The sequence below is a fragment of the Rattus norvegicus genome, chromosome 4, assembly GCF_036323735.1.
Source record: "Rattus norvegicus strain BN/NHsdMcwi chromosome 4, GRCr8, whole genome shotgun sequence".
NCBI lineage: Eukaryota > Metazoa > Chordata > Mammalia > Rodentia > Muridae > Rattus > Rattus norvegicus.
In genome coordinates this window covers 130,177,478-130,200,457 of record NC_086022.1, presented here as the reverse complement: position 1 = coordinate 130,200,457, position 22,980 = coordinate 130,177,478, and the positions used below count along the sequence as shown (strand labels likewise).

At 38.4% G+C, this 22,980-nt stretch overlaps 1 long non-coding RNA gene across 5 annotated transcripts in view; it reads left to right on the top strand.

Moving 5' to 3' along the window:
* The window catches only part of LOC102549269 (uncharacterized), a 155,279-nt gene that overhangs the window by 98,323 nt on the left and 33,976 nt on the right, over positions 1 to 22,980 (top strand). For 2 of the 5 annotated variants that reach the window (XR_010065886.1, XR_353503.5), the window contains one exon: positions 388 to 2,002. The exons of the other annotated variants lie outside the window; for them this stretch is intronic. This is a non-coding gene — a long non-coding RNA (uncharacterized LOC102549269). Of the gene's footprint in view, positions 1 to 387; positions 2,003 to 22,980 lie in introns of those variants that run through there. 5 annotated transcript variants of the gene reach the window in all.

The following is a 22,980-nucleotide window of genomic DNA, read 5'->3' as shown; positions in this document are numbered from 1 at the left end:
TTTCATTCTTAACATTGAATTTTATTCTACAAAGTAAGTATATCATATTTGTATGGTTATTCTTTTATTGAATCAAGCCATTTTACAGTTGTATGTAGTTTACATTTTTTTGTTTGGTTTTCTTATTTTGTTTACTTATTTATTGGTAAAGATGGGTTTTTGTTGCTCTGAGACGAATACTCAAGAATGGAGTCATTAGGTTTTATGGTAGCTGGATGCTTGACTTTCAGTTTTAAAAAAAAGACCTGTTTTCCCAAGTGATTAACTGTTTTTTCTCTCAGGGTCACAAGAGCTACATTTCTCCATAATCAGAAGCACTATTTACTGTTATTACAATTCTTTTCAAACTTGTATCTGATTGTGGCTTTAACCTGCATTTTCTTCAAGGATGCATGCTCTGGAGAAGATACAAATACTCCTGAAACAACTTCAACAATCACTCAGAAACAGGTGAAGGAACATGGAGAGACATTTCACTGAACCCAGCATGTGGGTAACAATTTCTAGACGTGAATCTTTTCAAACAGTTGTTTTCAGAACTACAAGACATTCTCAACACTCTTGCATATTCTCTTTCATTTTTTAGTTGTTTTACTTCTTATTCATGTGCACATTTGTGTCTGTGCGCACATGTGCACTTCTGTGCAGATGCCCATGGGGAACAGAAGAAGGCACTGGGTCCCCAGGAGCTGGAGTTTACTGATGATTGTGTACTACCAAACGAGTGTGCTGCAATTGAACTTAGGTTCTTTGAAAGATAAGCAGGTACTCTTAACTAACAAACCTGCTATACAGCCCTTGCTACAGTTATTTTTAATATTTATATTATCTTTAAATTATATGATAAAATACTTACAGCATAAGAATAACGTAAAATGAAATGCTGTTATAAGTCTTAGTATTGCAGTATTAGAAACCTCAGTGTATGTAAAGATTATAAATAAATATACCAAAAGATAGAATAGTTATCTTTGATAATAAGTAAATTTTGTTTATTCTAGATTCCCTTGTAATGTGGGTGGTTAGAAATTTATCTTCTGAAATTAGCTAATTTACCATCATAATAGATTATAATTTGTTATAAAAATGTTTTTCAAGGATACTAATGAAATTTTTAACTTGAATGTTTGTTACGGTAATACATATCTAGTCCCTGTACTCTTCGATAAGTTAATACATTTTTCTAGCTTTGCAGAAATCAAAAGATAAGGGCAGCTTTTAACTTTATCATATAAAGTAATATAAGTGATGATTTCTATTATATTCAGCAGTACTGTCAAGAAATGATATGCATAAAAATATTATTGACAATAGAAGTTACTCATGAATAACTTGAGTAATTTTGAGCCACATTCTACAAAACATTTTATGACTAGCCTTCTAAATTTTGAGAATTAGTAATAGTCAAGCAAGAAGACACTACAGTTCTAAACATATATGCAACAAATTCTGGCACACGCATTTTTATAAAGGGCATACTACTAGATTTTATGAGATGGGTCAATCCAGTGTAATAACTCCATGTGCCCAATCTAACTACAATGTAATAAAGCTTGAAATCAATACCAAAAGAGTATCTGAAAATTACATAAATTCATGGAGATTAAATAACACTACTGAATGATGAATAGATCAAAGAAAAAAATCAAGAATTAATGAAATCATGAAAATAAACAAAACAAACAAACACACACACACACACACACACACACACAAAACACACAAAACACCCAGGACACATTAAAACCCAGTTCTAAGATGGAAATTTAGGTGTAAAGTGAGTACATTAAAAAACAAGAAAGAGTAAAAATAAGTAGACTAATTATGCAACTCAAAGTGTTTGGAAAACAATATAAAGACTCTAAAATGCAGTAGATGGGAAGAAATAATAAAAACAGTAGCAGAAATTTATGAGATAGAAAAGACATTTTCACCAACAAAAACAGTACCAAGAACTACAAATCTAAGAGCTGGTACTTTAAAACGAGATCAATAGACCCTTATCCAAATTAAGCAAAAGAAAGAAGAGACTCAAATAAACGAAATGATTTATGTTCAGGAAAATTAAAACAGACACCACAGAAAGTCAGAATATTATAAGAGAATATTTTAAAAACTCTATTAAGTTAGAAAACCTTTATTAAAAAGTTGCCAAATTTTTAGACTCATCTGAACCACCAAATTTAAACCAAACAGAGATCAACAACTTAAACAGACCATAACAAATAATTTGAAACAAAAATCAAAAGCCTTCTGGATAAGTAAAAATATCAAATCCAGATGGATTCACAGCCGAATTCTACTTTCAAAATATAACAAACATTTCTTAAATATTTAAAAAAAATAAAAACATAAGGAGGCCTTCCAAATTCTTCTATAAAGCCAGTATCACTCTAATATCAAACACCACATAAAGACATTACAAAAACGTGAAACTGTAGGCTAATATCCTTGATGAACAATAATGGAAAAGTTTTCAATAAAATGCTGTCAAAGTATATGGCAGCATACATCAAAGCGATCACACAGAGGCTATTTCTGCTCTCCTTTTCAGTCCTGCTTCATTTAGTTTGGCTTAAAGCCTCATAGGTGCTTTCTAGGAACTGCAACCTTATACTTGGCTTTCAGCATCCCTCTAAGGTTTCAGTTGTCATTTCTGACTTTGAGATTCAGAAGAAGTACATACAGACAGAAGAACATTGTTCCAATCATCTTTCTTGACCAATACACTGAAGGCAACAGTCTCTAACAGTCAGTAACCCAGAAATAGAAGCTATAGCTACCTTGTTATGAATATACTTTATTTTGAACATTGCAAACACCCATACTGAAAGATGAGCCGAACCTTCATTCAAGAAGAAAAAGAAAAACGCAATCAAAAAACTAACTCCTGTTGTTGTTGTTGTTTGTTTTGTTATTTTACAAATTCCAACATGAAGATGAAAACATCACACACACACACACACACACACACACACTCACACATACAAACACACACATACACACACACACCACCACCACCACCACCACCACCAAAATAACGTCTCTTCAAAAAATGTAAAATAGATGGTAATGGCTCGTAATGAATATGACCCAAAACAACATTCTGTTACTTCAAAAGAAGATTATAACTATAGAAAAAAAGATACAAAGATGAAAAAAGTACATAAAAGACATAAAAACAAAGTTTGAGTTTTTAAGGAAAATCCAATCAAAATAATGATGGAAATGAAAATCACAAATCAACTAAATGTATCAGGGAAAGGCTCCTCAACACAATAGATCATGTCAGAAATAGAAAATCAGGGATTGAAGTAAAGTAGAAAAATTTGATCACACAATAAAGGTCAATAAGAATTCTTTTTAATTATGAATGAGATGTGGGAGAGTTTTGGAACACCATGAAAAATATATAACATTCAAATTTTATACACATAAAAGAAAGTACTACAGCAAAGGCATAGAAATAAATTCAGTGAAGTCATAGAAGAAAACTCCCCAAGACAACAGAAAATATCCTCATCCAGGAATAAGAAGAAAACCTACAGAACATCAAACAAGCAAGACCGGAAAAAAATCGTTACCAACAAATTATAGCTAAAATATTTAAAACATGATATAAATAAAGGATATTGAAAGCTGAATGAATATAGGCTATTGACAGCTAAATAAATAGAGACAGGTTTCAATACAGAAAGCTTAGCACAGAGAAGCCAAGTAACTTACAGAGGTAGGCCCTCTATAAAAGGACCAGATTGATGACAGGAGCAGTTAAAACCAGGAGGGTCTGAAAAGGTGTACCTCAAGTACGGAAAGTACACACAGTCAACCTGGATTATTATACCCAGCAAAACTACTTATTAAAGTTAAAGGAGAAAAGTTAGCATGATAAAAACAAATATAGTGTGTCTATCAAGATGGCCCTACAAAAGGCACTTTAAATCTGAAGGGAATGATAAATACACTCAAGAGGATACAGAGCACAAACAAACAATGCTAGGACAGGTAATCAAAAAAGATCTGAGAAAACCCTGCAAAATATACAAAATTACATGAATTAATATAATCTTTTTAATAATCACTCTGAATATCAATGTCCTCAGGCCACTAATGAAAATGTAGATTAACATTATATTAGAAAACATAATCCATTTTCATTTTGTCTCTAAGAAACACACCTCACCATCAATGATATAGACACCATCATAACGTAATAGGATGAAAAAATAGTATTTGAAGAAAGTGGAACTAAGAAACAAGACAATATAGATATTCTAGTATCTGAGAAAATATGCTTAAAACCAATATTAGTCAGAAAAGTTAAGGGAAGCTTCATTAAAAGTAAAGTCACCAACAGAATATTACAGTTCTAAATATATATCGACAAAACGCAGGCATATACAATTTTCCAAAAGTAACAATTTTGTAGGGAAAAACCTAGATTGTCCCCCAAATCAGTGATAATGGATGGCCAATAGCACACTCTCATCAGTAGAGAAGATAAACAAAGGGAGAAACTCTAGAGTTAATAACAACATAAATCAAAAGGAAGGACCTAATAAATGTTTACAGGATATTTCATCAAACACTAATGAGTATGGGCTCTTTTTTGTAGTCCATGGAATTTCTTTAAAATCAGCTACATACTTGAATACAAGCAAATAACAAAAAATTACAGCAAAATTGAAATAACTTCCTGCATCCTGTATGACCCCAATGGGGATAAAGCCAGTTATCAACTGTGCAAAACTTTAGAAAATACATAAACTCTTGAATGGCAATTATGTTAAGAAATAAGTCAACATGAAAATTATAAATTTATAAAATTAAATGAAAAGGAAAACATAACATAATAAAATCTATGGTACAAATCAAAGGCAGCGTTGAAAGGAAACTTTATTCTAATGGGTACCTATATCAAAAAAATCTCTACTAAAATTAATGAAATACAAACAAATAAAAAATGAACATTACAAAAAAGAAATAAAACTAAGAGTTGCTTCTTTGAAAAAATTAACATGTTTTAAACTAAATTAACCAAGAGAGATCCAACAAATGAAATTTCAGATGAAAGGAGTCATTACAACTTGCACTGAGGAAGTAAAGGAAATCTTAAGCATGTACTTTAAAAATCAAGATCTGAAGGAAATAGATGAATTTATCGATACATGTGGTCTAGCAAAGCTAAGTTAAGATAAAATAATTGAATTAGACTCATATCATCCAATGAGATGGAACTACTAATTAAAAGTTTCCCATCTAAAAAAATGTCCAGGACCAGATGAACTAAACATAGAAATCTACCAAGTCTTCAAAAAAAAAAAAAAAAAGATAGCACCCATATTCCTCACATTACTTAATAAAATAGCAAAGGAACATTTTCAAATACTTTTTACAAAGCCAGGTATCACCCTAATAACAAAAATAAAATCCCAGCAACAACAAAAATGAAAGTTTCTGATGATCATAGACATAAAATTATCCAATAATTGCAAGCTGTATTAAAGAACACATTGAAGAAAACTGTTCACCAAGATCACATTGGCTTTTTCACACAGATGTAGGGATGGTTCAATATACATAAGTATATATGATGTGATCCCTACATAAACAGATTAAGGGATAGAAACACATGGTCATCTCATTAGATACTGAAAAGGCTTTTGACAAAGTGTAATATCACTTAATTGTAAAAAGTATGAAAAAATCTAAAGATACAGTGAACATATCTCAACATTTTAAAAATGGAAATAAAAATTAAAAACATAACAGGCCTATAAGCCATCTAACTAAATAGAGAAAAACTCAAAGCATACACAATAAAACCAGGAGCAAAACATATTCAATATACTACTTGAAGTCTTAACTCAAGCAATGAGAAAATTGAAGTAGATAAGGCAAAATCACCAGCAGAAAATGAAAGTCAAAGAAACTGATTTTCAGATCATTTGATTCCATATATTAAAGAACCATTATAATTCTACTCCTAAAGCTGACCCCAAGAAATCCTCTAAATAGCTGGATACAAAATTAGCACAGAAAACTCAGAAGCCTTCTTATATATAAATGATAAACACCAATAGTTCACAATAGTTTCAAAGTGAAATATTTGGAATAAATCTACCTAAGGAAGTGAGAGACACATACAATAAAACCATTAAAAAACTGAACTAAGTAACTGAAGAATATACGAGAACATGGAAAGACCTTACAAGCTCATGTATTGATAAGATTAATGTAAAATTTCTCATCCTGCCTAAAGCAGCCTATAGAATCCAATGCAATTCCTCTCAAAATTCCAATTTAATTCCTCAATGAAAAAAAAATCTAAATACCATATGAAAATACAAAAGATCCATGGTAACCAAAATGATTCTTAACAACAACTAAAACCATCCTAGATTTCAAGCAATATTGCAGAACTATAATAATAAAAACAGCATCATAGTGGCATAAACACAGACACATTGATGAACAGAATATAATCGAAGACCCAGATAAAAACCTACACTCTCTTACAGCCACATGATTTTTGACAAGGAAACCAACAATACATACTGGAGAAAAGACAAAATTTTCAACAAATGGTGCTCAACAAACTAGATGGCTCTATGTCAAAGATTGAAACTGGATCTTATCTTTTATCTTGTGTAAAACTCAACTTCGCATAGATCAAGAATTTCAACAGAAATGCTGCTAGAGGAGGGAAGTAGGGAGTACACTTGAACTCACTAGCATTGAAATGACTTTGTAAACAGGACTCTGTCAGTTGGGGTATTAAAGGCCAACTAACAATGGAACCTCATGCTAGAGAGATGTCTCAGAGGTTAAGAGCACTGACTGCTCTTCCAGAGGTCCTGAGTTCAATTCCCAACAATACAAGGGCCATCTATAATGGGACCCAATGCTCCCTTCTGGTAGATCTGAAGATGACAACAGGGTACTCACATACATAAAATAAATACACAAAGAAGAAGAAAGAAAGAAATCTCTTAGCTTAAAAAAATCATTTAAGTGAAGAGGCAGCTTGTAGATTGCACAGAAATCTTTATCAGTCTTATGTCTGGCAGAGGTAGTATCTAGAATATACAAACAATCAAGGGAAAAGAGAAAAAGAAAGATAAATTGATGTTAGCTATGGCCTTCCTGTAAACTGCCTGTATTATGTTCAGATATGTCCCTATATCCCTAATCTCTCCAGGACATTTTATCAGGAACGGATAATGGATTTTGTCAAAGGCCTTTTCTGCATTTACTAAGACTATCATTTGTTTTTTTTTCCTTTCCGTTTGTTTATATTGTGGATTATATTTATTGATTTTTGTATATTTAAAAAAAATCTCTGCGTCTGTTAGATGAAGTCTATTTGATAATGGTGGGCGACTTTTTGATGTATTTTGGATTTGGTTTGCAAGTATTTTATTGAGTATTTTTACATGTATGTTCATAAGGTAAATTGGACTATGTATGATTCTCTTTCTTTGTTGAGTCTTTGTATGTTTTGAGTATCAGCATAAATGTGGCTTCATAAAATAAGTTGGTGAATGTTCCTTCTGTTTCTACTTAGTGGACAATTTGAGGAGTATTGGCCCTAAATTTTCTTTGAAAATCTAGGGATTGGATCCAGGTGAAGATGAGGTAGTGGACAGGGACTGTGAGAGGGAACTGTACTCTAAATATATTGTATGAGAAAATAATCTATTTTGAATAAAATAGGAAAACTTACTTTTCATTTATAAAGTTATTGTTAATAATTTTCTTAAAAATTTTGCTTGAAAGTACAAACATCAAGAAAAGGAGCAACACATTTTAAAATGGAGTATAGAACTAAACATGGTTCTAAGGAATGAAATGCAAGCAGAGAAATATTTTTAGACATGAAAGAAATTAGAACTACTTTGAGATTTCATCTAACCCTCATCAGAATTACTAAGATCAAAAATATATATAATTGCAAACACTGGTATGGATATGATGAACAGGAAACCTTTAGCCACTGTTGAAAGGACTACGTTCTCATGTGGTCACTACAGAAATTAGTGTTGGAGTTCCTCAAAAAGCTAGAAACATATCTACCATGCGATCAGCCATCGTTCTTGAGCACATACCCAAAGGATTCTATATCCCATTATAAGGATACTTGCTTGTTCATATTCATTGCTGCTCAGAGTAGCCAAAAAGTGGAAACATTAGTGGAAAGGAATTGATACCTGGCAGTGTAAACCTAAGCAACTACCTGGAGATGTCATAGGTCCTAGAGGAGAACTACTACTGCCATTTTTCTAAGCCAATATAAATTTTAACTTGGGATCATAATGCAGAAAGTTTGTTAGAGTCAGAGGACCAGCATGCCTGCTGAGAGATTGTGTCTTCTACACAAGCAGGGAAGCAACACTATGAAATCTGAATGATACAGTTGCCTGAGACCTGCACAACGATACCAAACATCAACACGGCAAGATGGGTAACCCCTAGATGAAGACCTACAGGTAGTCACCAGCTGCTCAGACGGAGAATCCATTTTCTTAAAGGCTACGCACCTGATAGGTTAGCACATCCTCAATGATTAGTCTTAAACGTATGCACATGTACGTGCAAACAACACTAAAGGACTCACTAGGCTGTGTGTGTGTGGGGGGGGGGTGTATGGCCATATCACATTAATATAGAGATTATGAATTTGAAAAGAAGTGGGAGCAGACATGAGAAATTGAAGGGAGAAGAAAGAAAGGTTGAACTGGTTTAAAATCAGTACTTACATATGAAAGTCTCAAACAATTAAAAATTAAATGTATAAAATATTAGAACTAGTATACAAGTAATTAAGAGGAGTATATCTAAAATATTATCCAAATAAAGGACGTTTGGAGTTGGCTAGTGTGTATTTTGTTTTTTTGTATGTGTATACACAATCTGTACATGTATGTATATATGTGTGTGGATGGTGCCCATCCACACAATGATAAGAAGACAATATGTAGAGTTGATCCTCACCTTCTACCTTGTTTGAGCCAGGTTCAAAGTTTGTTTTCTGCCATGTTCATCTAACTACCCTGCCCAAATGCATCTCATCTTGCTGTGGCCACACTGAGATTATAGACCTGTGCCTACAGTCCCTACAGTCCCTACAGTCCCAGGCTTTACAGGGGTTATGATAATTCAAACCCGGATCTTCATATTTTCACAGCAAGTGTCTTTACCCACTGCGCCATCTCCTTACTACCTGAGTTAAAAATGCTTACTTTTTTATATAATAAATAAAGACTGAAACCTGTGTGGACATTTAGTCAGAAACTTGCAAGGTAAGCCGGGCCCTAGGCAATCTTTCTAATTTGATCATTCACACTGTTGTGTCAATTAGTGTGGTCTCTAAGTTCAGCTCCTCAACCTGACTGAAATTAATAAATCTATATAGCCTAGTTAAACTGTTCAGTTTGCTTCTTTCCTTTTATATAACCAAATCAAAAAACGCAGCATATTAAGCGCAGTCCTCTAGATTCAGTAATCATACACATTCTTTCAGGTGTATTTTACTTGAAATCTACGAAACTTCATAAACGCCCATAGAGGTAATTAGAAGCAAGTGAAAATTGCTTATGACATCATGACGGCATTTCCGTGGCCGGAAGTGAAATTCTGAAATCTCCAGGCGGGAAGCACAGACCCTTTATCCTCACCATAAAGCCATTAACATTTAACAACTGGCAAGGTTGGTATTTCACACGGTAAAGACTTCTGATACAGCCATCCACACAGCAGCGTCGGAAACTCACACTCCAGTCGGACCTAACCATCTGTCTTGGGAGTGGCCGGATGCTGGTTCGTAGCATTCTGTTTGGCTGCAAGAAGAGCTCAGGAGAGAAATCCTCAGAGTGCAATATTAATAATTAGCATGCTGATGACTAGTGTGCCTTTAAGAGCTCATGGATTAGAAGTTCATGTCATGAATACTGCAAACACCCCACTAACACATATGCTCCTGAAAACACAGTGGGCCGTAAGGAGGGAGGTAAAATGGGGTAGCTTTTATAATTTATACATTATTCATTCCCCATCGGTTTTCATAACAAACAACTCTTGGCAGGAAATGAGCTGCCAAAGAAAAGTTACAGCAAAGGAATCTTGGGGCTGGAGCTAAATCAGCTAATAAGGAAAAAAAATTTTTTTATTAGTGTTGAAGAGTCTGTTGCAACCAGATAGGGCAGTCGCCGGGATGTGGGAGAGCCGGATTTCACTCTTAGTCCACAGGGGATGAGAGTTAGATATCTCACTCTCTGCCTCTGAAAGGCGTCTTAAGTTATTCAGCGGGAAGGGAAATTGGCAATGTGGTTATACTATTACCTACCTCAGAAAGGCCTTCAAAGATTCCTCTGCAGCCAATACCCTCGATGTATTTCATCTAGCAGAATGTTAGCTTCTGCTTTAGGGGACTTGTTTTAATTTGCAAACATCCCATTGAGTACTGAGCATGGATGAGAAGTGAATGCCTGAGGAGTCTCTCCTTCGTGGTGCCATTTCCATTTTTGAAAACGCAGCTGAGCAGGTACACATCATGGCTTGATGGAAATGCGTGGCTGACTGTTTGCAAGGAGGCACACCAGTGACGGGCTTCCCCTTCCTCCTCTTATTCCAGCGGCGTCCATTTAGGAAAATGCAATGTTTGGGTGCTCTGAGGACTCTCAAGCATTACAAACACTTAGCCTGCCTCTGCAGAGGTAATGTCTACTGACCTGAAGTGAACGTCTTGTAGTGAAGTCTGCTGAGAGATTCCATGTATGCATTCCAGGCCTCATCCCAACCGCAAGAAGATCTTGTAGACACGCTAATGCTCACTTTGTTCCTTATAGTAGCATTGCTGACTTAACACAAAATCTGTTGGTTTTGCAATACTATCCAAAGCATCCTAAGCTAAAGAGGGAATTCCTACAGCATTTATAATAATGTCCAGTCCCTCAAAGAGATGGGATCTGGAGATGGACATTTGAGGATTAATTAGGTTGAGGTGAGGTACTGTGGATAAGGAACCAAAGAGAAAGAAAAGGTATGGGATTCATTCCTTCCCCCTCCCAATCCTTCTCTTCCTCTCCTCCTTCTTCCCTTTTTCCTTATCTCTCCTCTCTCCCCTTCTGTGATTTTTCCACTCCTGCACTGCCTTCTGTCCTCTCTACCTCTTTCCTCTGTCTGGTTCAGGAATCAAGTCACATAAGGTTATAACTAAGCAAACCCTCACAAAGAAGCTGACCACTTGGGAGCTTGAACTTGGATTTCTAACCTCTGGGACTATGAGAAACAAACACAAGCTGTCCCAGTCAGTGTCTCTATAGCAACATGAAGGAAAGTCCATAAAGCATGTCTGATTTGAAAACTAGAGTTACTGAGAACATGTTTTCCTTTTCTGTTTGCTTCCTTCCTTCTTTCTTTCTTCCTATAGAACCAAAGACTGAATCTTTATGTGAAGGGCTCTTCACCTAGTAAGTAAGCATGCTATCATCAACCTATATATATATACAGTTCTTTTGATATTTGTTGTAATTTAGTGGCAGGATTTACTAAGTTGCACAGACTGACCTTAATCTTGCTTTGTAGATCAGTCAAGCCTTGAACTTGCAATGGTCCTGACTTGGTTGATAAATATCTGTGATTATAAATGAGTACCACCAGGTTTGGCTCTGTCTGTAATTGTTAGTCCTGATTGGAAGGACCCACTTATAAAAAGAAATGTGTTGATAATATTAGTGCTGTTTAAGCCAGGGGGCAAAGGAGTGAAAAAAGAGAGGAAATTAGGTCAGAGGAAAAGAAGAGCAAAGGCAGGGCATGTGCCTATGCTGTTCTTGGGTTCAGCAACACGAAATCAGAAGCCGGATAGGAGAACTATGTCCAAGAACAGTGTATTGATTGATCTCCTGCCTCTTACCCTTTTCTATATCATAGTGGTCAGAGTAGCATACTGTTCTGGGTAGAAGTTGGGAAGCCAGAGCCCAGTGCATGCAGCTCTGACAGCCAGACGGCTGGGGTTCCTGCCAGAGGGAGTCTCAGTCTCCCTGGCTTTTGTCTCCAGGAAAAATGACGTAAACCTTATGCAAGAACTTTAGACCCATATGAACAAGGGCCTTCACAGAGGCTGATGTAACAGAAAGTAGGCTGAGCAACTGAGATGGACGTGAAGTATAAGACAGACTACTCAGGTATGAAGTGACACCTAATGGAATCTAGCACCTTCTCTCTGCTCCTCCAGTAAGAGGGACATTAAAGGAACATATACAATACAGGAAAGACAGCCAAGTCTGTACTGTAAACTGCTTATTGAATGAGCATGAGAATCTCAGCTAGATCTCCAGAAAGAGCCAGGCATGTGAAAATGCACTTATTATTCCAGTGCTAGCTGAGCATGAACAGCCAGATGCCTGGGCACCACTAGCCAGCCATCCTAGCCTACTTGGTAAGCTCTAGGTACCAGTGAAAGACACTGCCTCATAACACAAGGTCAATATGAAATAAGGAATGAAACCCCTGGCTGTCCTCTGGATTCCATACTCATTTCCAACCCCAGTACAAATATGCACACATATACACACAAAGGAAATGCATGGTTCATCTTTGCAGAAAGACTCAGGCCAAAGCAGCGTGGAGTAACTCAATGACCATAGTCAGTAAAAGCCCACTGCACTGCTATTGTCTGTATAGAATTACAGAAAGACTTTGATGGTCCTCTTGACTTTTGAGCGTTTTTGGCCCTTTAAATCCCTTCCACAAAGCTTATTAGCTCACTTCAAGCATTGCCATGAATTCTGACTAAGAACAAGTATGGCTGCTTAGAAGCAAGGGATGCACAGGATGACTTCTGCTACTATTCTATTTTTAAAAAGTGTTGCAGACATTGCTATGGAAAGCAACAGGTAACATTCTGTATAAAATATGTTTCACCAGCTGGCGCCACCAGTCAGTCCTCCTCCTGTGCAGCTGCTTTTCTTCCAAGACTCTCCGGGGCCGATGGGGCAAGTCACTCTTTGAGCTGTGCCTGTATTGCTCTTCCAACTCTTCTCCCAATTACGGACCGACCCTCTCAGCCTTCTGCTTGAATGCACTTGCCCTTAGCCTGACTAATGAGAATGGCATATTATTTAGAGATGTGTTCCTGCATCAGCGTGTCTGCCTGACACTTCTGGCTTCCTGGTTAAATTAGTCCTTGGTACCATGAAGAACCTAATACTTTTGAGCAATGGCAGGGAAGTCACAGGAGCAGCAGTGAAAATGATACAGGAAGCACTTGTTCCTTTGTGCATCTCTGACTGAAAAGGCTCCCCAAGGGCACAACTATTCCTTGATGGGTTTTGAAGGCTCAGTCTGTCAGGCAGAAGCTTCCATGCCAAAAATGGTCAAGAAATATCTGTTGCTCATCTCCTGGTGTTTGTCAACCCCATCAGAAAAGCTTCCTTTTGAAGTGGACAACAGTCAGTGCTGAGAAACATAATTGGCCAAAGTACTGAGAAATAGAGACTCAGTGTTCAACCTTAAGCAAGACATCTATATTAACCCCACATACACACCACTCAGGCTCAGGTAACATAGAGGAAGAGAAGACAAAAAAATGTAAGAGCTGGAAGATGGAGAAAAGTGACCACCGAATACTGTCCTCTGGATATGATATGGCTATCTCATTAATGATTAATGATTAACTCAGTTATGGTGCTATGGTTACCTATACATGACCTACATAGGACTAAGACAGTCACAATCCCAGCATAGGTGATCTCCAGCTTCACCTACCTGGCAGTGAATAATTGCTGGGGCAGGGAGAATTATTGTTATTCTGAGGTTATGACCTTTATTAGGTTTCCTATGTTCCACTGGGTGGCCCCCACCTATGCACACATGAGAAGCAGTTACAGGACTTAATAAGTTATCAAAGATATCAAAGAAGAGGGATGACATAAAGATGGGAGGGGGTTGTTGGGAAGATATAGGAGTTTGGGAAGAGTGGGTAGGCGTGGGAAGAGTGGGTTAGCGTATTTCACTGTAAACATATATGCAATTCTCAAAAATAAACTAAAAATGTAAAGGCTTATTTGTTAAACCAATAGAAAAGTAGTACAAGAAATCATTATGTTAAGAGAAACACATACACTGCCTGTTTTTTGTTTTTTCCCATGTATACATGCCATATTTTATTTTTTATATATGAGTTTATATGGGGCTTACCTCTAACTCTGGTCTTGTGTCCTTGCTTTCTGATTGGCCAAGATGTGAGGGGCTCTGCTATTTATCCCCACCATCGATCATTCTACCCTGCCTTCATCATCATGGTGGTTGAATCTTCTGAAACTATGAACCAAAGTAAATCTTTACCCCCTTATGCTGGCTTTCTCAAGTACTTTGTTATCATTTTGAGACACAACTAATATAGACATTCTGGGGTGGGGCTGTGGCCACCTGAAGCCAGTACATGTTCTTCTTCATCTTGGGGACCTGAGAAATGAGGTATGCTTGGATGCCACAGTGTCCATGTGCTCTGATTGATCTGTAGATGTAGTTCTCTCTTCATTTCATTCAAATTCCTCAGTGTCCTTTAGCAGAATACACTATGTTTTAAAACCTTTGGATTGGAAAATTCACCTCGTAGAGCACTTTTTCTTATCCTAGTTTATACTTTACTTTGTCTTACATGCTCACTAGCATTCACCTTGTTTCTTCTTATCTGGATTCACCGTAGTTATACATGGTCATCTCTAGGTTATGGTCATCTCTAGGGTATGGTCATCTCTAGGTTATGGTCATCTCTAGATTAAAAGTTAACATTTAAATGCTGATCACTTGCTACTGCCATGGATTCTGTCATTTCTTCAACGTCGTTGTTTTAGGACTAGATTTTATTTCCTGCATCTTCAAATCACTTTGTTGTTCTGATAACTAATGTAGGAAAAATGCTAGACTTGACAAGCACATTCATAAGACAAATTTGACAGGCTTCTTCCTCCGTCTGCCACTGTCTGTCAACAGATTATAGTCCTGAAAAGTTGGATAAGTCCTGCAGTTTTTACTGAACCTTTCCAGTCACAAGAACAGCATCATTACAAGAAAGTCTAATCTTAAGCACATAATAGCGCAAACCTTAGGTTTCTCTTTCTGCTCAGTTCAGATCCACTTCAAGCAGAGACCTACGTCACATATACAGGGTTTCTGCTTCCCTCTCTACATAGCCTGGCCCAGTCTGGTTTCTGACGCTCCAAAGGAAAAGACCTTGTTCTACTAGCTGAGCCCTCTAGAGGATGTATGAAGCACAATGCAGAATCCTTCATTGACAAGCCTTAGCAGTTCCCAAGTGCCTTTCTTTCCATGGTGGGTTCTGACCTGTGGTAGAATATAAGGATGGCCATTCTTATATTCTGGCCACATTCAATTTTCTTATCCCTGACATTTCTGGTCTCGCAGCTCTTTCTGGATCATTCCACCCCATCTGGAAGTTCTCTGTGGTAAAGACTCACACCATCTCTGAAAACAGACATATTCTCTCTTTGGTTTACCTCTATGAGCTAATCCCAGAAGGTACAAATGTCTATCTCTAGTGTTTGCCTTGTGTAGGATTCTCTTGGTTTTAGGAAAGATGCATAGCTCTTCCCTGCCCCATGTGAGGAGGGGCATGAATATGAGAGAATATCCCATTGACACCTTTCCTCATCATTCTTTTCAACCTTATGTATACATCAAACCCAGAGGTGGTTTCATAGCCATAAAACTCAGCAGGACCATCTACCTCTGAGTATATTTTGTATTAGAGGTTTGGTTTATCTTTGTGCAACTGCATTTAGCCTTTGATGATATTAATCACCTGTTGCATTTTTTTTTACATTTTATTTAATCTTTTTTTTTTACACTCCAGATTTTATTTCCCTGCTGGTCTGACTGTTCCCCATTCCATACTTCCTCCCCAACCTCATGACTCCACAAGGATGTCCCCTTTCCCCACACCCTCTACATCGCCACATTCTCCACCCCCAACCTCCTACCCCACCAGACCTCCAAACTCCCTGGGACCTCCAGTCTCTTGAGGGTTAGGTGCATCTTCTCTGACTGAACCCAGACCCAGGAGTCCCCTGCTGTATATGTGTTGGGGGCCTCATATCAGCTGGTGTATGCTGCCTGGTTGGTGATCCAGTGTCTGAGAGATCTGGATTCACCGTAGTTATACATGGTCATCTCTAGGTTATGGTCATCTCTAGGTTATGGTCATCTCTAGATTAAAAGTTAACATTTAAATGCTGATCACTTGCTACTGCCATGGATTCTGTCATTTCAGGTTAATTGAGACTGATGGTCCTCCTACAGGGTCGCCCTCCTTAGCTTCTTCCAGCTTTTCCCTAACTCAACCACAGGGGTCAGCAGCTTCTGTCCATTGATTGGTACAAATGCTTGCATCTGACTCTTTCACCTGCTTGTTGGGTCTTTCGGAGGGCAGTCAAGATGGGTCCCCGTTTGTGAGTACTCCATAGCCTCAGTAATAGTGTCAGGCCTTGGGGCACCCCCTTGAGCTGGATCCCACTCTGGGCCTGTTGTTGGACCTCCTTTTCTTCGGGCTCCTCTTCATCTCAGTCCCTGTAGTACTTTCAGACAGGAATAATTATGGGTCTGAGTTTTGACCGTGGAGTAGCAACCCTATCCCTTACTTGATGCCTGTCTTTCCACTGGAGGTAGGCTGTACAATTTCCTTCTTCCTGCTGTCGGTCATTTTATCTAAGGTCCCTTTCCTTTGAGTCCTGAAAGGCTCTCACCTCCCAGGTCTCTGTTACATTCTGGAGGGCCCCCTGGCTTCCTATCTTCTGAGGTTGCCTATTTTTTTTTCTTTTGAGCCTCAGGGCTTCAGTCCTTTTCCCCCCAGGCAATACCAGATCCTGTTCCCTTCTTATCCCCGCCCCTTTCCCACCCAGGTCCTTCCATCCCCTTTGTGATTGCTTTCTTCTCCCTCCCAAGTGGGATTGAGGCATCCTCACTTGGGCCCTTCAGCCTGTTGACCTTTTAGAATTCTGTGGACTGTATCTTGGATATTCAGTATTATTTTTTTTCGGCTAGTAGCCACTTATTATTAGTGAGTACATACCATGCATGTCCTTTTGGGTCTGAGTTACCTCACTCAGGATGACATTTTCTAGTTCCATCCATTTGCCTGCAAAACTCAGGATGTCCTTGTTCCTAATAGCTGAGTAGTATTCTGTTGTGTAAATGAACCACATTTTCTGTATCCATTCTTCTGGGTTGTTTTGGGCTTCTGGCTATCACAAACAAGGCTGTTATGAAAATAGTGGAACATGAACCCCTGTGGCCTGGTGCCTGAAGGCCTAGCAATACGACTCTTGGGAATACAACTGTTGCATTCTAACACAATACACAATGTGTTATAAGAAGTGACTTCCAGGGGTTGGGGATTTAGCTCAGTGGTAGAGCGCTTGCCTAGGAAGCGCAAGGCCCTGGGTTCGGTCCCCAGCTCCGAAAAATAGAACCAAAAAAAAAAAAAAAAAAAAAAAGAAGTGACTTCCAGCCCTGGGTCCTGCTAAGACTGAACCCCCAGTGAACTAGACTGTTGGGGGGAGGGCGGCAATGGGGGGAGGGTTGGGAGGGGAACACCCAAAAGGAAGGGGAGGGGAGAGGGGGATGTTTGCCCGGAAACTGGGAAAGGGAATAACACTCGAAATGTATATAAGAAATACTCAAGCTAATAAAAAAAAAAAAAGAAGGTAATACACACACACACACATGCAAAAAAAAAAAAAAAAAGAAGAAGTGACTTCCAAAATGGTTATTCTGGCTTTCTATTGCTTTTGTTAACCATTCACGCAAGCACAGTAGTAGCTTAAAGCAACCCAAATTTACTGTCTCACAGCTCTGTGACAAGAGTCCAAGAAGGGTATCACTGAAGTAAAATAAGAATCTTGTTTCACAAGGTTTGAATCATTTCTGCAAGTTGGCATGTGTCTCCAATGTGGGGCACACTTTCAGTTTATTAACCCTCTCTATCTCAAAGGCCAGTTAGAACTCTCCCCTCAGTCATGTAAATACCAATATCCCAGATCAGAATCCACTTTGGGGGTTTTCTTGCTTCTCTCTCATCGTGCCTCCTAGACCCCAGTTCTTGGTTCCATTTATGGAGCTTTCTCAACTATTCATTCCTCATCTGTGGAGTCTATCTCTAGCTTATGTCTGTAAAAGATTTCTTTAGTTTTTGTTTACATTTACATTACAACCAAAGTCGCTATGGTCTATTTTAGTGTCGTCTTGTCAAATAATCCAAGCTGGAACCTGGGGATAATATTCCACAGAAGCAAAGGTTTAGTGAGTGTAATTCTGACTCGTCGATTTCTCAGGCAAGGAGTGCTTCTATGAGTCTGTGACGTATTGGATGCTAAGACTGGGGGATCAATAACATCTCAGTAAGTACAATACTTCATTTTGCTTCGCTCGGGGAAGGATTCATTTTGTTTCTGAGAAGTCAATGGAAGAAGGAAAACTAATACAAATGCAGTGTTTCCTTACAGTGATTTAGGCTTCTGCTGAATTTGAAATTTTTATGCCAATACTCCATGGGTCACTGATTTAGACAAATTAAAGGCATAAATCATAGAAGCGCTATAATTGCAGGAGTGGTTTGCTTTTCACTTTACGTTTATAGAATCTATTTGTTTTGCTGTTGTATTGCTTGGCTTTACCTAGGTTCCTTGTTATGCTAAGGTAGTTTCTCCTTGGGATAGCCATTTGTCTATGCCTTGCATACGGAGTTGCACTAGGTGTGTGCTGGGCTTCAGCAGCTTTCTAGATTGTCGCAATCCTTGGCAGAAACAGCCAGTCTTAAGTATCACACTCACGGTCTCGTCAACCTGTGAAAAGTTCATAGGGAAAGGGTCAGGGCATAACTAGCCAATGTCTTAGTGTGTGGGTTCAATCCCCAAATTATTCTTCCACAAATAAATACTTATAAATATCATTTTATTAATTTATTGCATACTACTTTGAGACATTATTAAATGTATTTTCCCTGTGACCCTATGATGTAGGGTTTCAGCCTCGGTTTAAAAATAAAAGAATGTAAATTTATAAAAATCGTTAAAGGAAGCGACCATATCAACCTGCTTCAGACACACACAGAGACAGCATAAGGACTGCATCCAGGTCTGACTTACTCAAAGATCCTTACTGCCAACAGCGCTACACTTTTGACTTCTGCTCAACTTGCCTGTTTGCCCCCTAAATAACTCAAACTGTGTTTATGTTCATTTTTGACACTTTTATCAGAATGAAAACACAAGTTTTTGTATGAATTATCACAGGGAATTCAGAAAAGCTGGGGGCTGACTCTTAACACTGAGCCATGCATCCAAAAAATAAAAAGTCTTGGAATTGACTGTGGCCACTAGGGCATCCCCCTTAAAACAAGAAAGAAAAGGAAACACTAAAAGATGCCTCCCAGAGCAACCTGGGAAGGAGGACTTTTGTGGGTTCTAATCATTGGCTCCCACACTCTCCTGAGGGCAGGAAGAAAGAGATGGCAGTAAGCAAGCTTTTCTTGACTAGATAAATTCATTGTAGAGTAAGAACAAAGTTCAATGACAGAGCGTGCGCACTGGAAAGGTTCTCCCACAGTCCATTCTCTTGTGTTCCCTTTGATGACACCCGACAGATGTTTAATCTATACTCCTCTTGGCATTTCACAAGTGTTTGTGATTCAACTTAGGTCTGCAAATGTGTGCACTAATACATACGACCTAGGGAAATGTGGTGATTAGGAGCACCCTCTGTCTCCAAACATGTTGTCCCAGTTCTGGCTATGTTGTTCGTTGTTTGACAAAAATCAATAGATTTAACTGTTCTGAGCCTTGTAACCCTATTTATAATAAAACATGTTACACTGGAACAAACCTCACTAGACTGAGGACTACTTGTTTCAAAAAATTGTAAATGCTTCATAAGTATAAGCATATTCCTATGTGTGTTGAAGCTCTGCCTATATGTACACATACATATTTACAATTGAGTATATACTCACGAAACACATACAAAATTTTTTTAAATTTTGCTCTTCCAAGCTGGCCTTCAATTCACTGTATCCCTAATCCTCCTGCCTCTGCATCCTATACATTAGCGCTACAGGCATATGCTGCCATACCCAGTTTATACAGTGCTGGGTATTAATCTTAGAGCCTTATGCCTCTAAGCAATATTCTAGAAACTAAGCTACATCTCTAGGCCCTACTATTTTAACATATAGTGCATAGATGATTAATGCTAATTGTTTTTATCTTTTGTGTACACTTAAATATGTATCTTCATTTTTAATTTTTGAAAATTGTATATGTATGGGAGCTTTGCCTGCATGCATGTCTGTGCACTGCATGCATGCCTGGTACCTGCAGAGGCCAGGAGAGGACATACTTGTGAGCTGACCAGTTGTTGTTGAGAACAGAGCCTATGTCCTCTAGAAGAGCAGCAAGTGCTCTTAACTACCAAGTTACCTATCCATTGCAATATCTTAACTTTTTGAGCACAAGCTTGTGTTAGTTAGGGTTTTACTGCTGAGAACAGACACTGTGACCAAGACAACTCTTATAAGGACATTTAATTGACTGGCTTACAGGTTCTAAAGTTCACTTCATTATTATCAGTGTGTGAGCATGGCATCATCCAGGCAGGAATGGTACAAGAGGAGCTGGGAATTCTACATCTTCATCTGAAGGTACTAAGAGAAAACTGGCTTCTTGGTAGCTAGCAGTAGAATGTTAAAGTCCATGCCCACAGTGACACACTTCCTCCAACTAGGCCACACCTCCTAATATTGCCATTTTCTAGTACCAAGCATGTTCAAACCACCATAACACTTGATACTAAAAATGGTGCTGTCTTAAAGTCAGGGTTTCTATTCCTACACAAAACATCATGACCAAGAAGCCAGTTGGGGAGGAAAGGGTTTATTCAGCTTACACTTCCACATTGCTGTTCATCACCAAAAGAAGTCAGGACTGGAACTCAAGCGCATCAGGAAGCAGGAACTGATGCGGAGGCCATGGTGGGATGTTACTTACTGGTTTGCTTCCCCTGGCTTGCTCAGCTTGCTTTCTTATAGAAACTAAGACTACCAGCCCAGGGATGGCATCACCCACAGTGGGCCCTCCCACCCTTGATCACTAACTGAGAAAATGTCTTAGATTTCATGGAGGCATTTCCTCAAGGTATGATAACTCCAACTTGTGTCAAGTTCACACACAAAACCAGCCAGTACAGGTGTCTTAAAAATGATCTACAACTAGTCACATGCAGAGAATTAGAGAGTGCTGAGCTGTAAAAGGGAGGTCTGTATCATATTCCTTCTGCCAGGGGTCAGGGAATCTTTCAGGATGAGGATGTAGAAAGATTGCAAGAGCCCAAGATGATAGATGGCTTCATAGAACAATGCTTGCCAGACACAACAGGACAGATGCACGTATGAACTCAGAGCAATTGGGACAACAGGCACAAGACTGACACAGCTCCAGCCAGTAGCCCAGATGGAGGAAGGGAAGCAGGGACCAAGCCCATCTATTTGATAGCTGCCAGTACTGGGAGAGTCAATTTTCATTAATGGTGTGGCCACCAGTATGTTGGTCATACCACAGGGTAGTCTTTATACCCGAGTATTTAGCCAATGCAAACTAAATTTTATGGGTTTAAGAGAGTTTGGGAGAGTGAATATGATCAAAATATGCTGCATGAAACTTTCAAAGAAGTAATAAAAACATTATTTTAAAAAATGACTCTTGGTTTCAAGAAGGAGGTGGGGGATAAAAATGAGTTACTGTATCCCGTTATTTACTTTTTTGTGTTAATTAGCTTGGTGTAATTTTTATGATCTCTTTTAAGTCCTACTCTCTCACGCACTCTTCACAAAGGTTCATTTGTGAAATTATGTTTTACGTCTTTGTCCTGCAGCTACAAGCTGAACTGTCAATCACTCTTGTTCACTTCTCTGAGGCAGCAGCCCATGTTTGGGACTTTGTTGGCCTCTTGGCAGAGGGGAAGAAAGTAGTCAGCTGATGCCATTGTAGATTCTACTTGACATTGACTTTTGTCACTTCCTTTTGTATTTTCCTTTGCCCAATGAAGTCACATGGCCCAGCTCACCTCAAAATGTCGAGACTCTGTAATGGCTTGCACAGGTTGCAGAAGGGAGATGTAAGATATAATACTTTTGCTACTGAATCTAATAAGATCTATCGTAACAGGAGGTTAGAGAGAAGGTTCAGTCAGTAAAGAGTTTGCCATAGAAGCATAAAGACTTGAATTCAGAGCCCCAGCATCCAGGTATAGTGGCATGCAGCTGTATAGGAATACAGTGCAGGACAAGTAGAGAGACAAGTAGTCTTGATCCAAAGATTTTGGCCAAGTAGTGTAACCAAATCAGTGAGTTCCAGATTCAGTGAGATACACTGTCTCAAAAAACAAAGTGGAGGACTGAAGAAGGCATCAGACTTTAACCTCCCATGGCTAAATGCACAGACACACAATGTGCACTTACACACAAACACAAATATATATGACACACACCATATATGGAGTCTGGTGGTACATACTGATAGACACACTATATCTCTTATAAAATCCCTGTAGGATACATATCGTCTGTGACTCTGAGTGAGAGAAGTTATGTACAGAAATAAAAGCTTAGTGGGTTGCTCAAGAGGGATACAATGATGATAGACAGCAATAAACTGTGTCTGAATGGAACTGGAGATTAGAAGGGAGGAGTATTTAATACATGATGACTGGATTGCAACTGTGGTGCTCAAGGACAGGTATGGAGTACCTCTAAAGAATGAGCACAGAGAGAGTCAAGGACTGCTTCATTGAGGTGCAGTGATGTGGCTGAGCTGTTAAGGTGCTTCCCAAACAAGCACGCAGATCTAAGTTTCAATTCCCAGGACCCACAGACAATGTTAGTGTGGACAAGTATATGGAGAGCAGTTG